The following is a 14,745-nucleotide window of genomic DNA, read 5'->3' as shown; positions in this document are numbered from 1 at the left end:
ATCCAAGTTGTCAGACCTCGGTGGCTTGTCATTGTTGATAGAAAACAATCATTTTTTCACCTCTTCCACACTCACTTTACGGAATAAAAAATGACAATCCTTGTCTTTCATAATTTGGCCAGATATACTTGGATGTGTAGTGTCAGCGTTTGTCGCTGGCATGTCATGCCTAAGTTCACCAATTAAAAAATGATTTAAGTAGTTGACAATATCAGTGGGTTTTGTGATGAATGAGCCGTCTGTATCAAGGCACAAGGCGAGACCCAAATGCAGACACAGGAGGCAGATGGTTGGAGTCTTACAATGTTTATTAATCCAAAAGGTTAGGCAAGAGAATGGTCATGGACAGGCAAAAAGGTCAAAACCAGATCAGAGTCCAGGAGGTACAGAGTGGCAGACAGGCTCGAGGTCAGGGCAGGCAGAATGGTCATGGTGAGGCAAAAAGGTCAAAACCAGATCAGAGTCCAGGAGGTACAGAGTGGCAGACAGGCTCGAGGTCAGGGCAGGCAGAATGGTCATGGAGAGGCAAAAAGGTCAAAACCAGATCAGAGTCCAGGAGGTACAGAGTGGCAGACAAGCTCATGGTCAAGCAGGCGGGTACAAAGTCCAGAAACAGGCAAGGGTCAAAACCGGGAGGACTAGAACAAGGATGATGCAAAAAGCAGGAGAACGGGAAACGCGCTGGTTGACTTAGAAACATACAAGACGAACTGGCACAGAGAGACAGGAAACACAGGGATAAATACACTGGGGAAAATAAGCAACACCCGGAGGGGGTGGAGACAATCACAAGGACAGGTGAAACAGATCAGGGCGTGACAATCTGATTCAATGATTGAGCTGAGTTTTCTTTTTTCCCCAAAATGTAATTTAAGATGCTCCAAGGCTTTTTACTACATTTACATTTACACTTACATTTACATTCTTTATATAATTTATATTTGTTTCATAGTATAGTTTCTTCTTATTTTTATTCAGTTTAGTCATATGATTTTCTCAATTTGCAGTAAGTTTGCCAATCAGTTGTGCTTCCAGAATTATTTGTCATACCTTTTGCCTCATGCTTCTCAACCATACAATTTTGGGTTTACTACCATTTTTATTGTTCAGAAATGTGGTGGGTACTCTCTTCATTCGCAGGACTAAATCCAGCTAACTGTTCCAAATGTCCGAACTGAATTTGGTAAAAGGGCTTTTATGTACTCTGCGCCATCGGCTTGGAATGCCTTACAAAATACTTTAAACTGGAAGAACTTGTCCCGATTGGTGTTTATAAATCACTGATGAAGGATTTTGAGACTGATTCCCTGACCTGTCAATGTTTTTAATTTGCTGTTTTATGATTTTTGTTATACTCTTGTGAATTCTATGGTTTTTACTAGATTAATTGTAGTTTTTCATGTTGTCTGTCTGTAATTGTGTAATGACTTTGTGCTGCCTATCTTGGCCAGGTTGCTCTTGAAAAAGATATTTAAAATCTCAATGAGCCCTTCCTTGTTAAATAAATAAATAAAATAAATAAAAAATTCAATTCCTCATCAATCCAAGGGGATTTAGCAGTTTTTACAGTCATTTTCTTAATGGGTGCATGCTTCTCAGTACCTGGAATAAGCTATTTAATAAATGTGTCACGTGCAGGGTCTGGTTGCTCCTCATTACACACCACAGACCAGCAAATATTCTTTACATCGTCAACATAAGAATCACTACAAAACTTATTGTATGACCTCTTATACACTATATTAGGCCCAGCCTTTGGAACTTTAATGAGGACACAGAGGTCCAAGCACCAGGATGACCTTCAGACTAGTCGGTCCCTTTGATCTCAGTGTGGCATTGTGGATCCAAATAATATTCAAATGTATGAGATGGCCAGAGATGAGTCAAATGGTTAGAGATGGGTCATTGTGACCGTGTAGTTATGACTGTTTATCCAGGGTATATTGCAATGGGTGTGTAGGTCTGTGGTGTCGCGTGCATTACGCTAGAAATGTTTTCACGGCACAATACACTCAGACACCTGCGTCCTACTTCTGACGCCATGGAAATGTCTGTAACTCTGAAAACAGCACAGGATCCTGACCTTGGCTTGAAATCTTCACAATCATGTGATCACAATAACAAAAACAGCGTTGACGCAGGTGACTCGATGTTCAGGTTCCCCCCTCTACAGTATCTTTATGTAAGGTGTGTGTGTGTATGTGTGTGTGATAGTGTGTATTTATATAAACAGTGTTTTCCGTAAGTACATGGATTAGCCAGCCAAATAGAAAAAGTAGCCATGGGCGGGAGAACAGGCCCTATTTTTGTGGCCTCTGGTACATTCGAAAGCCTTGATTCCATACGAAATACCCATATTGGTAAAATGAGTTGTGTTATTGAGTAGAAAGACATTACTTTACAATTAAAAGGACTGAAAATGTATGAATTCAGTATGTTAGTTGTTTTAGGCCTAAATGATCAGGACTATTAAACCTGTCTTCTCTTGAGATTAAAGTCATATTTATACTGAACAAAAATATAAACTCAACATGTAGCAATTTCAAAGATCTAGTTACAGTTCATATAAGGAAATCAGTCAATTGAAATAAATAAATTAGGACCTAATCTATGGATTTCACATGACTGGAACTTGGTGAGGATGACAAGCACGCAGATGAGCTTCTCAGAGATGGTTTCTGACAGTTTGTGCAAAAATTATTCAGTTGTGCAAACCCACAGTTTCATTAGCTGTCTGGGTGGCTGGTCTCAGACGATCCCGCAGGTGAAGGAGCCGAATGTTGATGTCCTGGGCTGGCGTGGTTAAACGTGGTCTGCAGTTGTGAGGCCGGTTGGACGTACTGACAAATTCTCCAAAATGACGTTGGATGCAGCTTATGGTACAGAAATGAACATTCAATTATCTGGCAACAGCTTTGGTGGACATTCCTGCAGTCAGCATGCCTATTTCACGCTCCCTCAAAACTTGAGACATTTGTGGCATTGTGTTGTGTAACAAAACTGCACATTTTAGAGTGGCCTTTTATTTCCCCCAGCACAAGGTGCACATGTGCAATGATCATGCTGTTTAATCACCTTATTGATATGCCTCACCTGTCAGGTGGATGGATTATCTTAATGTAGGTGAAATGCTCACTAACAAGGAGGTAAACAAATTTGTGCACAACATTTGAGAGAAATAAGCTTTTTATGTGTATCTTTTATTTCAGCTCATTTAACATGGGTCCAACACTTTACATGTTACATTTATATTTTTAATAAGTGTACATTGTTACTGCAATATATGAATTGCCACATTGATGTATGTTCTTCAAATAATGTATTGTATTGACTCTGCTGCTGTGGACACTTAGTGTAAGAAAACCAATGTCATTTTGTAATTTGGGTGAACTATCCCTCTGACAGTTTGGCCTGTCAATCAATCACTGTCCGTGGGATTGTCAGGGGAGGGGGCAAGATGTTTATAAATCACAGAGTTAGGGTTTCAGATCCGTCAATTAGTCACTGTGGGTGGGACTTTGAGGGAAGATGTGAGATTAGTAATACAGTCAGAAAAACTAGTCTAGTCTACTCATTCAATTTAATGTATTGTGTAAAAAACTGAATCTAATCTACTGTTTCAATTGAGTTTGTGGCAAAACCTAAGAAAAAAGGTTGTGAGAAACAACATGTGTAAATTCACATGGCGCTGACTGCGGTCAACTAGAGCGCACAAAAAATTACACAGTTACTGAGAGGCGGTGACAGACAGCAGACCAACAAATCTTCGCTTAGTGACTGACAGGTGCCTGTCCTATCAATAGATCACTAGAAGATGTTTGGCTACCCAATGAGCAAGGGCTATTTTGTTTCAAGGTTCCATTGGTCCCATAGTGACAAATTACATTGTTTTGACAGCAATTTTTTTATATATTTTTTATTTAACTACGCAAGTCAGTTAAGAACAAATTCTTATTTACAATGACTGCCTACCCTGGCCAAACCCGGACGACGCTAGGCCAATTGTGCACTGCCCTATGGGACTCCCAATCACGGCCAGATGTGACACAGCCTGGATTGGAATCATGGACTGTTGTGACACCTCTTGCACTGAGATGCAGTGGGTATGGGTAGCTACTGCGAGAGTTTGGACTTCTATCAATGTTAAGATGAGTGAAGTAGCTAGCTAGGACACCGGTAGAAAGTGTAATTCGCCACCCCGGAAATAGCTAGTTATTTTCCATTTGTTGACAAACAGTTTTTCATAACAGCTAGCTAGCTTCCTTAGGCTGACGGAAGTCATTTGTAACTGTGGACCCCGTGTGAATTGGGTAGCATGATCACGGGCTACCCAATTCGCACGGGGTCCATTGTTTGTGAGGACTTAACAGAAATCCAATCTCCTGTGGTAGCTACCCATAGCTGATGCTAACGTAGCCACGTAGAGCAACATAGCTATCTAAACAATGTCATTCGTCACTATGAGGCCAGCGGAACCTTGCTAACAAAGGACTCTGTGCATATTGGGTGGCCCGTACTCATTGGCTAGCCACCGATGCATGTCGTTCATTCTAGCGGGAGAAGGCTATACAGACTTTTCTGACTAGTGAATTTCAACTTTTAAATGAAAGTAAGCCTAGTTAATAAATTAAGTGGAAAAGGTAGCCGGCTGACAATGAGTCTGTTATCGGCTATTTAGCTGACCACCGTCGATTATGGAAAACATTGTGTAAACTCCAGCAGTGTGTATGTGTTCCTCCTCACAGCTCTCAGGCCCCAGAGGTAAGGTGATAGGGCCACCTGTGACCGAGTCCCTGAGAGGGGCCCTTTGAATTATTCACCGGCACCGTGCTCCCTGCACCGCATACAGTTAATGGGCTGACGCGGTTCAGTGGTTCACCCTGCTAAACACTCACCCTGCTCTGTGGTTTCCCCTATTATCTGCACATGTACACCTGCAGAGCTAGGAGGCAGGGGAGGGGAGGGGAAGAAAGGGAGAGGAGGGAGGGGGTGGTATGTAGCGCTGACTACAGCTCCCCTGGAGCAGCAGTGGAACAAGGAGGAAATGGCAGTGGTAACCAAGGAGACCCCCTCCCTCCCTCTTTCTCTCTACAAGGATGCTTTGTTGAGCCAACGCTGGGCTAACAGAATGTGCCTCCTGTTGCCCTCCTCGAGTGTCGTATGGCCCATGTTTGCGTAGGGTCTGCCGGGCCGGGCTTCCGAAGAAAATTACCCTCAGATGGCTTGATATAAGTGGTGGAGGGAAATTGCAACAGTAGGAAGCTTGATAACATCTGCACCTGTGCTCCGTGGCTGTAGCCCAGTGCAAAACCATAGCAGGCTGTTCAAGGCTAATGGAAGAGAGTAGTCCTTCAAAAGAGAAAGACAGAATTGGTGAAAAAATATATAATTGTACGCCTACTTGTATTATTCTCCCTCTTGTGTATCATGACAAACTTTCCTTAAAAGGGAAAAGCCTGCATACATATACTTGTAGATTCTTGGCGTATTTGCTTTCCTTAAATTAACGGGTTTTCTGTGAATAAATTGTTGATTTACAGTGTAATTGGCCCTAGCTGGGTATCAGTGCAGACAGGCATAGTGTGGCCGGATGGGGCTATTCACAGCTGAGTAATGACACTCCTCCTCAGATGCTGTCATGGACCACATCGACTATAACCGCATAATGGATCAGTGTGACACACATGCACGTGCACACCCACCCACACACAGGGCTATATGTCTTCTAAATGTGAACCCCTGTCAATGGAGCAGGACATGGCCACTTAGGAAACAGAGGGGCAGCAGTGTAGGCACATTCTGACGGAGAGTAAACACATGGAGTAGTCTTTGTGTTGTTGTCCTCCTGCTACTCCTCCTCCTCTGGGTGACTGAAAGGAGTGTATTTCCTCCGCCGGCTGTGCCGATGCCATGGAGGAGTGTGAACGCTGTGTGACGTCCTCGCTAGTCACTCGCCCTAGCTGCACAACAGGAAACACTCATGGCCTCCTCCTTCCTGCTCTCAGAAAGAGGTAGTCTCTCTCCCTTTCCCCCTATTTCTTTCTTTTCTTTTGCTTTCTGCAGCGGTAAAACCAGCTGAGACCTACTTTTATGTCTGCTCTCTGCCAGCCAGCAGCCACTGATGGTGTGTCACTGGCTCGATTTATTCCTCCTCCGCTCCCAGCCAGCCAATCAGACCACAGCTGCTTATGCTAAAGAAATATGATAATTTTTTTCTCCCGCTCTGCTCCCGCCTCTGAGCAGCGAGCAGTGCTAGAGGCAGAGAGAGAGTGAGCAGGCAAGCTAGAGAGAGAGAGAGTGAGGGAGGGAGGGAGGGCTGCAGACAGTAGAAGGGAATAGTTCTTATTCTTAGAGCCGTGTGAACGGCGCTCGTGGAGGCTTGTGCGACTCGGACTCTGTGGCTGTGATTTCTACCCCCCGCCCCTCTCCCCCAAGGCTCCCCATCGCTGAAGGGATGCAGAGGACACCGTGTCAGGTGGGCTGCTGGGAGGCTTGGCTCTGGAATACTGCTGAATAATGTCGGGAGAGAGATAGATATGAAGGAAGCGAGATAAAGATAGAGAGAGAGCGATACAAAGAGAGAGGGAGAGAGAGGTCTTGTCAGTGTGTCTCGGTGCTGCTTTTGTCACCTGCCTCTCGTTAGCCAAGGAGGTGAGGTGACATCACAGTGACTATGTAGGACAGAGGACGGGGCACAGAGGACAGGGGCGAGAGCAGAGAGGGTCTCTCTCAGGGATGGTGGTAGAGGCTCCACCACACCACCTGAAGGAGAAAGAGGAGCGTAGCAGGCTGACAGGCACCGATACATAGAAGAAAAGTGTGGCGAGCAGGTTCACTGTTCACTTTGTGCAGAATATACATGAATACCAATTTACACTTTCACTGTGTTTGTCTGGGATTTGGGTGTAATTTGGGTGGTATTTGTGCACGGTCATGCACGTTTAGCCACTAGTATTTATGTTCTGACAGCCCGTTTCTCTCTCTCCTGGTCACAGAGTGTGTGAAGAGGGTGTGTGCCTGGATAACTTTGCCAGGGAGAAGAAGTCTGACAAATCCCAGAGGTATGTTCCCATACTGTACTCTACTGACTGGACTGGACCGTCTTTCATCTGTATATCTCTGGTCAGCCATTTCCATCATTCTTTACACAGGACAGGAGCTATATCATAGAAGGGACAGCTAGCTAGAGTTGTTAACGTGTGAATTTCTGTCTAAAAGTGAGAGATCTTTAACAGAACCAATGAAGCCGTTTTATTTTTCGCATAATACCCATCATTAGAGGGTAAAATGGCAGTCCCTTTGTCTGATAGACGGGTTTGAATGAGGCGTAATGTAGTTATTTTGTAGAATTATTCTCAATGTCACTGCTGAATACCATGGTAACCAAATGACTCAGTTTTAATCTTTTGCCAAGAGTATAATATCCAAAATGTAGGATGTTTTTTTGGGTGCGCTTTTTCACTCATTAACATATTAATGTCGCTAGACTAATTATAGTGCAATTATTTCCATGCAATGGGCTTGATAAAAGAAACAGTCGGCGTCAGTTGATGTTGTTGACGCTGTTCACAACGTGCAGCAATGTAGCCTTTGAAGGTTTAAAGAGCGTCCTTCTGTCACTCGTGTCACTGTGTCATATCCTGTTCCTTTATACGTCTCTCTCACTCTCTACTGCTTCCCTTTGTGCCTTGTTGTGGAGGTGGTGTGTATTCCGGCTGCAGCACAGTTCTTTGACTGACTGAGGCTCTCAGTGGGGCTACAGAAAGAAAAATACATGTAAAACACTGATAACCATCACACTCTGCTGAGTGTGTGTGTGTGTGGGTGTGTGTGGGTGCGCCCGCTCCACACGTCCGTCAGTGTTAGTGTGTGAATGTCAGCATCTCGTCGTCCCTGGCTCACACAGGAAGTGGGAGTGACAGTGTGGGGGTGCTTCAGTGCTACCTGTGGCTGCGAATCGGGGTGACAAGCCTGGCAGTGCCAGTGTAGGTGGGTAACAGGGGCACAGGCAGGGAGAAATGTCACTAATTGCACAACTTTGTGTGGCAAGCTGCTCAACAAGAGAAAAGAGAGACTTCTTCCCTTCCTGTTTAAAAAGGAGATCTTTCCAGTTCTTGAAATGACTATGGTTTTATCGATACGTTATTAAATATTATATTGCAATAGAATTTGATACTGTTTATTACTTCAATATTTTTTCCTCTTCATTTTGTACCATATAGTAAACTCTGGGTTGGTAACTGTTTATTTTCCCTGCAGACACAATCCAATGGTATTAAGTGCTTAGTCGGTTAAAAGGAATTTATAATCTTGTTTCTCTCCGCCTTGGGATCTGTCATCATGCAATGTTTATGTTTCCGAGCTCTATTTTTCTAAGATGACAGGAGAGCACTGTAGTAGAGCCCTCCAGTTGTTGTTTCATCTGCTAATTGGAGATTCATGCAACCCCCTGGAAAACTGTGGGATCCAAAATGGCGTCCAGTGAGTCAGCTGAGCAGCAGGAGCTGTCAACAGCCGGGAGGGGTTAGACATCGGTTCGTCAAAGTTCAATATAGCGGATATTGGAGGTGCAAGTGAAGCTGTTAGTGGAGTGGGACGCATGGTGTTTTGGGAGGGAAGACGTGGGAAGACGTCAGTCGTGAACAGTTTATGGAGGCTCTCTATATTTAGGTCATGTTTTGTCCAATGGAAAATATTTTCCATGGGTCTTCAGTGTAGACAGACAGACAGGGAAGTAGGATTTATACAATCTTGCCTGCGGGTGTATAGCCATAACCCCTCACTCCCACAGAGCACCAATGGACTCACACAGAAGTAGGGTGAGCTTAATGTGTTATAATTTATGAATAGTGGCTTGATACATGGTAACATTCATATTATTATGCCAAATTATTATCAATACCTATGTTCATTGTCCAGTGACTTCTTGTTTCCGAAGCAGTACGTTAACCGTTAAGGTATATTTACTCATAGACAGTGCTTGCATTGTACAAGTGACAGTTGTGTCTCGCAGTACCTTCCTTCTGCTGTTATCCATAGCTTGATGTTCCCAGTGGAACTGCCTGCCATGCTTACAGGTCAACCATGGCCACTCTGGCCCTGCTGTCACCCCAGGCCAGCCAGCCAGCCACGCACCTAGGAGGCTCATGCGAGGTAGGATTTGAGTTACACTGGTGCTTATTTCGTATTCAACAGGAAACACTCCCACCCCACATCCATGTAGACAAGAGTCTGTCTACTGTGAAGTTTAATCCCCATAGGAGAGTGGCTACTGTAGCAGAAGGTCAGACTACCATGCGCTGGGTCAGATAAGGCTTCTCTGGTCTACTCTCTCCTTTGGTGTAGTAGTGAATGTGTGCCTGTCTCCATGTGCAGTGTCGTGCAGGCATACAGAGGTGGAGGTGGCTCAGCTCTGTGGTCAGTCACGCGATGCCCTTGAGTTCTGTGCTGTCACTGTTTGTCATGCGGCATCGGCCCAGCCAGCTCAGCTCCCTCTGAAAGCAGCGGGGTTCTGTCAGCACCGCCATCTACAGCCCTAAGCCCAGGGAAAGGTCAATGCTGCCAGGCGGGAGGATCGGACCAAGGTGCTGGGGCTCAGACACTCACACACCTGGCAGGGAGAGCTCGGATACAGAGAGAGATCTGCAGCTACGCTGGTCACCAGGGCTAAACTCAGCCCCATAATGAGCCGTCGGCTCCCTACTAGCTCAGATCAGCTCCCGTCTCCCTGAAGCAGACACATTTAGGTACATCATGATGGGTTGGTGGGATTTAACAATCCACACACGTAGACTTTCTAGGTAAGTAGGTGTGGGTAAGGCAAATAGGGTAAGACATGAGACCTCTGGCGCAGTTGGAGTCTGATGTGTGTGTGTGTGTGTGTATGTGTGTGTGTGTGTGTGTGTGTGTGTGTGTGTGTGTGTGTGTGTGTGTGTGTGTGTGTGTGTGTGTGTGTGTGTGTGTGTGTGTGTGTGTGTGTGTGTGTGTGTGTGTGTGTATGCCTATGTGTGTGGTTATGCCTGTGTGTGTGGAAGGGCTCCAGGCATAGAAGTGCTGTTAAGCTGCCGTGTCCCCTCTGACCGTATGGCCATGGGGAGTCCCAGCAGGAGAGGAGAGCAGGCAACTTACCACAGCTATAACGTGCTACAGCAACCCCAGGCACAGCAACACACTTATTGAGTACTGGGCCCCCAAGGCCCTCCCTGGTCTCCACTGGACAGCCAAGCCTAGTAGTAATCTACCCGACACTATGCCTGGGCTGTCTTGAGGGTTTCAGTCTACAGCATCACTGCCATATACCACCACCAAAGACCGAAACCAAAAACCTAAACATCGATCTCCATCATCCAAAATGAAAGGGTCCACTCCAAGAGAAACACATAGCCATATTCATAAGTGGCCATAGAATATGGCTGGCCACTTTATGAACCATAGCAGGGATTCCAAAAGCTTGTCATGGACTGGGGAGCTGAGGGGAGAGGAAAATAGATGAGCACTATTGGTCAGCCCGGCATTTGCTTTGATTCAAGCTGCCGGCGTGGTAGACAATAGATAGAAAAAGAGAGCCCTAAAGTAGAAAGACACATTCTGTTACTATGGGAACCCTCAGCACGCGGCTCAGCACGTCCTTGGCAGAATCAGATTGAGAGTGTAACAGTATGGACGTACGGGGCTGAACAAGGGAGAGGAGAGGAGGGGGGCGCTCAGCCTGTGAAACAGCTGTGGCCAAATATATTTGAAATATGGCTGCTAAGAATTAAGGCACACGTGATTGCCCTGTGTGCACACGACATCCGCCTCTCATGTAGGTACTCATAACCCCAACACGTCAGTTAACTAGAAAGATAACCTCCCCCCTTTCTCCTTAGCCCTCCCTCCCTCTGTCTCTCTCTCTCTCATTCTACTTCTCTATTGATTGGATACATTAACAATTGATATCCAGGAGAGAGGAGCAGTGGCTAGACTGATGGCTGTGCTAATGTGAGGAGGTTGTTAGCTGGCTCCCGGCTGCTGCTGCTGCTGACTAATTGTGTTGTCTGGGTTTCACCTTCATCAACACACGAGGGATAGGTGAGCAGTCGATATGTTGTAGCACAGCGCGAGCTGCTGTTTGCCTGTTCATGCTGGTGTACACAGGGGGCAGCAGCATGCCAAAACGCTGCGTCTGCATCGGTGTGGACTTAGAACAAGAGCTCTGCTCGGCGTGTGTGCAGGAGTCTTGTCAGATCTAGAGCGGAACTCGCACACATCTATGGACATGTTCAGTTACTAACACATGCACATTCATAACCGCACAGAACCATGATCACGTAGACTCATATGCAGGGAATTTAACGGTGTGTGTACACATACACTTAAAAGTCACATTTATTCCCTAGCCATCACGTGAACACTATCTCTGCTTACAAGCAATTAGTCTCACCAAAAAATACGCTCTGCATGTCGGTACATCTCTGTGAGTCCACGCCCATTCACCCCTGTTCACCCACATGAACACGTTATTCTGAGTTGTATTGTGTTACCGTCGTTTTGTCCTTTCACTCTGTGTCCATGGGGAGGAAAATACATGCATGTCACCTAAACACAGCGCACACTCACACGCACACACACACAGTGATCCATTTCCCTTTGGTGCTGGGAAGATAGCAGAGCATTTTAATGGATGGATTGAAGCATCGCTGAGTACCAGTTTGCTTGTTTCCATTTCCTGTAGCTACCCAGAAGTCCTTGGGCAGGCCTTGTGTCCTTAGTCAAAGCACATGGAAAGCAGTGTTTGGGGATGAGGAAACGTACGGCGCTGCGGCTCAGTACAGTAAAGGCATAGCGAAGCACGATTTCATTTCCTCTTTCTCTTCACCACACATGCAAATGATGCGCTCACAAACTCACGTCTGTGCAGCCATGCATACTTCCTGTTTAGGGAAGCTGCGGAAGCGTGCAGAGTTCGGGTCGGTCCATCCTGATGAGAGGGATGGAGGAGGAGACCAAGTAGGGCTGGAGTGATTGCACCCACCAAGATACGCAGACCTGCCCCATGCCTGCCCCTTACCTCCACTCTGCCTCCCCTGTCTTCCCACACATGCTGAAGGGGGTCTTGATTAGGTACGGACTGGTACGACCTGAGTGTAACCTGTGGGTCCTGAAAAGCCCATACCATTGCTTACCTCAGTCTCCCAGCTATAGTGTTGATTGACAGTAAGCTGTATCACAACATTTACATGGACATTTTAGTCATTTAGTAGATGCTCTCATCCAGAGCGACTTACAGTAAGTGCATTCATCTTAAGATAGTACATTTTTCCTCAATAAAGTAGCTACCAGCAAAGTCAGTGCTAGAAGGGAAAAATGTAAAGTGCGAGTATTAGTTCACAAAAGGCAAGGGTGAAGATGGATCTGACAAGCTATATCCCACTATGTGTTACTATATCATTAGTGCAGTACACTACAGTTCTACCATATCCACCACTACAGCCTGGCCAGTCTAGGTGGTACAGTCCCATGGTGGGACTGACTGGACCAAAGAGGGATGATGAGCTACAGTAGACTTTGTTCCCGTCAGTCAGTCAGTCCAACCCTTAAGCCTCCCTCTGTCTGTCTCCCTGGACTCCTGACTGCCTGCCTGCTGCATAGAGGACACTCCACAAAGGGATCCTCATCTCACACCTGTTCCTCCCTGTAACCGTGAGCTTGATCCCCCTCTCTTTCTCTCTCTCTCTCTTTTGCCATGGCAGAACAGGTGGCGAGCTCGCAGGAAGAACCAGTTGGTCTCCCCGGAGCCCGCAGCTGTGCCAGGCGGTGACTAAAGTGCTACTTCACTACGCCCACGCTCTCTAAAGAGCAAATGGCAGGAGTGTCACTCGTTAGCTCGCTCTGCTCGCTGAGTGCCGATGGAAGTCTGGGGACCGAGAGAGGGGGTGCGGGCAGAGGAAGGAGGCGATAGAAGCGGGGAGGGTGTTTTAGGGGCGGTGGGGACTGACTGAGGTACATGATTTTCTATGAGAGAGAGAGCGAGAGATTAGTCGTTTTTTGAATATTTTTTTTCACTCATTTCAGGCACTTACACGTGAAAGAGGAGAGAGAATAAAACGGTTTTCCGCCCAGTGAGATTTGATGAATGGTATGAATGGTAAAGGTTTGCCATTGTCACCACTTCCTGCCTGTGTGTCCTGCTACTGGAAGGTTGTCATTTTATTCTCAGCATGACTGAACTCTCAGTCCTTTACATGGACACATGTGAATCTGTGTGTGCACGTGTTTGTGATTGCATGTGTCTGTGCGTGAGCCCTACAGGACAGTGCTGCCTGCTGAGGAGATGGATAGAGCCCCTTTGATATTGCCATATTTGCACTTCCTCTCTCTCCATCTCTTAATCTGGCCTGTCTGCCATTAGCGGACCCCTTGCTGTTCAGCCTCATTCAGATTGCCTTTCACTGCGTAAACCAGAGGAGGGAGAGAGGAGAGAGACGTGAAAGCCGGACAGACGGTGTCTCTTCTCTTTATTGACTCCAATGATGAGATGATGGGAAGATGGCGATGATACTCATCCACTCTGCAGTCAGAGGCAGGAACCATGGATGCGTCACAGTATTTTATTAGCCACAGTTGGCCACTCAGCCTGTAGCACTCCTTACACCCTTACCTCACACCAGACCGAGATGTTTGTTTTCTTTTGGGGGGTGGGGAGTGAAAAGAGGTCAATAGCTAGGAAGATGTGACACTGAAAGTCGGAGCCTGGTTTAGCTCACATGGCAACATCACGTCAAACGCCTTTAAAGTGCTGACGAAGTAGCAGGCCAGTGTACAAACCCAGGAGAAGCATCCTGGGTTTCCTCTGTGTGTATGCACGCAAGTGTGTGTGTGTGTGTATAAATGTGTGTGTACGTGCTCTCTCCCCTATCCTCCAGCCTCCTTCTCTGGCTCTTATATAATACCCTCTTCAGCCCAGAGTGTATTGACATGTATGGGATGAGAGTGGCAGGGGATTGGACTTTTCTATTAGCCCTCAGGATTAGCTAGCGCTTGCTAGCTCCCAGCTTAGCTCCCAGCTCCCATCACAGGCAGCCAGGGCATTAAAGAGAGAAATCTCTACATCACCAAAGTCGTCATGAATTTGTAAGGACCCCAGAAAAACATGTTTTGAATGCTGAATTTCAATTCTGATGCTAGAACTTCAAGCAAACAGACAAATAAATTGACAAGAAACCTAAGTAGGCCAATATTATTGCCTACCATTCGTCCATTTTTTTTGCGACGGGTGCTTTTGATAAGTTTTATGTAAGATATGCGTGTCTTTGCATGTGATTATAGCTGACTTTCCCTCTTGCCTGGAGAGGTTGCCTTTTCCGTCTGTGTGTGTGTTTGTGTGTGTGTGTGTGTTGCCATCCATCACAGAGCTGGGCCCTTGATCACAGGCCTGGCAGTCTTCAGACGTCTTCAGCACTGAATCTACTGTGAAGCGCAGTGTCAGAGGTTCTGATGAATACAACCCCTCCCTCCCTCCCCCTCAAAGCCCTAGCGATCTGTCTGTAAACATTGATCCTCTTCCTCATCCTGTCAGCGCGCAGCGACACCCCAAAGACAATATTTGCAAAGAGAAAATGGTTCCTTTTCTCCGTTCGTGTCAGAATATCTAGCTCCGCTCTGAAGCTCTTCTTTGTTTGTCCTCGATCCTTTTAACTGGCGAGGCGAAGAGGCATCTAAAAGAGCGTTTTGATGTATATGTTTAAACGCTCTTTACTGTGTTCC

General features: G+C 46.1%; 1 protein-coding gene across 4 annotated transcripts in view; it reads left to right on the top strand.

Annotated features, from left to right (window-relative positions):
• The window catches only part of LOC129825124 (transcription factor HIVEP2-like), a 98,747-nt gene that overhangs the window by 10,661 nt on the left and 73,341 nt on the right, over nt 1-14,745 (top strand). Inside the window, exons 1-2 of one of the 4 annotated variants that reach the window (XM_055884935.1) lie at nt 6,336-6,475; nt 6,996-7,061. The exons of 1 other annotated variant lie outside the window; for it this stretch is intronic. The gene's annotated coding sequence lies outside the window, so the exon portion shown is untranslated. Of the gene's footprint in view, nt 1-6,335; nt 6,476-6,559; nt 6,831-6,995; nt 7,062-14,745 lie in introns of those variants that run through there. 2 more of the 4 variants (XM_055884936.1, XM_055884934.1) reach the window with 2 other exon arrangements.

Source organism: Salvelinus fontinalis, chromosome 27, assembly GCF_029448725.1.
Source record: "Salvelinus fontinalis isolate EN_2023a chromosome 27, ASM2944872v1, whole genome shotgun sequence".
Taxonomy (NCBI): Eukaryota; Metazoa; Chordata; class Actinopteri; order Salmoniformes; family Salmonidae; genus Salvelinus; species Salvelinus fontinalis.
Note: the sequence above shows the minus strand (reverse complement) of the source record. Positions and strands in the feature narration are given on the sequence as shown.